The sequence below is a fragment of the Nanorana parkeri genome, unplaced genomic scaffold (assembly GCF_000935625.1).
Source record: "Nanorana parkeri isolate BGI_ZX_2015 unplaced genomic scaffold, ASM93562v1 scaffold118, whole genome shotgun sequence".
Classification (NCBI taxonomy): Eukaryota; Metazoa; Chordata; class Amphibia; order Anura; family Dicroglossidae; genus Nanorana; species Nanorana parkeri.
The window spans coordinates 1245574-1247151 of NW_017306386.1; the positions used below are offsets into that span (position 1 = coordinate 1245574).

Here is a 1578-nt window from a genome sequence, read left to right on the forward strand (position 1 = left end):
GGGGGGGCAAATGCAACATTGTGTCAAACCCTGAAGATACACTTATAAACCTACACATATGCATGCTTTCCTTCTTTCAAGTCCAAAACCAGGCAGCCAAGGAGAAGGGTTGTACAAGAAATGCAATCGCTAATAGTCATTGATTGCTTTATTAAAAGCAGCAGGGTTTTAGGGGCTCACTAGTGATCTTCTACAGCCAGGCCGAGTAAATGTTTAGCTCAATTCTCCTAGAGTGGTTTTGCATGTGACCCAAAAAGAAAAAAGGATTTACACTATATACTGGAAAGTTTTTGCGATGCATAAAGGCACTTCAGGAGTTTAATTACCAGAGTTTATTCCCCTTGGGGGTAAAATATCGATGATCACTTTTTAAAAAAAGGTAACCAAATTCCTGCAGTGACCACTCAATGAAACATCTCATAGGGGTGGCATTACAGACATTAAGATACTGATATAGGGTCATTGCGTACGGAACCATTTCATGACTAGCCGCAGTAAACCAATATTTAAAACAAAACAAATCTAAAATCCTGCTGCATGGAGTTAAAATCATTGATTATTATTCATCAACATTATAAGTGGCCTTTTCTGCATAGAGAAGACAGGTTTAATTTTAAGACCAGAAGGAAAAAACACATCTGAAAAGACCTCACTGAGCACTTGCCAGATAAGGAAGGTGGCACCTATATAGCCGCCAGACTCCGTTCTTGCATGCCTTTAACATAACAGGTAGAGGAGAAAAGATCACCAAGAGATCAAGCTGAACAGATGTTCTGGGGAAATTCCAACTACAAATGCTCTCTTCTTTTCCTTCATATTTTCTGCTCTATATGCATTCTCAGAAGACTTTACATACCCTAACATCAAGAAAGCATTATTATTTGGTACAATGTGTATTTATGGATGTACATGAACAGTATATATATTATCCGGATCATGTTGTGCTATGTACAGGTCTGTACAATTCTTCCTGAAGTTTAAAGCAGTTCTTTAGATTTTGAAATGCGAAAATCACCTTTAAGTTGGCACTTATTAGGCTCTTGTCAGCATTGATAACTGGCATGTTTTATTGCAACCCCGATGCCAGCCAGCGTTTGCCAACTTATTACAACAAAAAGTCCAGCAAAAGGTGGGTAGAGTGCAGGAAAAACAGTGCCTTGTTTCTCAAATGGAGACCTTAAAAACAAAAACGACACATATATTTGTAACATTATACTGTAGTGTACAATTTGAAACAAAGAAAATGAGTGGAAAATTTATGAACGTGTTTACGACAAAATTCTAGGCGCAAAGACCAAAATGTCATGCCAACTAACTGCAAAGTTTTATTTTTGTTATGCGCCTGTTTTGTAGATGTTCTTGTTTGCGACTCACTGCACATGTTTTGTGACATTTCACATAATATTGCAACTGCAGAGTATTTGTGCCATTAAAAAGACCGCCAAACTGTTGTACATCCTAGGAGGTTCTCCTGAGCACTTGAGGTATTGCAAAGATAATTCACCTTCACATCCTCAAGTCAGGTGAGAACTTCAGGACTCACCTGACTTGAGGGGGGGGGGGGGTGTTTTTTTTTTT

The 1578-nt window shown here is 38.5% G+C and overlaps 1 protein-coding gene across 1 annotated transcript in view; it reads right to left on the reverse strand.

The window, feature by feature from the left end:
* Positions 1–294: 294 nt before the first annotated feature.
* The window catches only part of UBE2G1 (ubiquitin conjugating enzyme E2 G1), a 38470-nt gene continuing 37186 nt past the window's right edge, over positions 295–1578 (reverse strand). Inside the window, exon 6 of the mRNA XM_018553383.1 lies at positions 295–1176. The gene's annotated coding sequence lies outside the window, so the exon portion shown is untranslated. The remainder of the gene's footprint in view (positions 1177–1578) is intronic.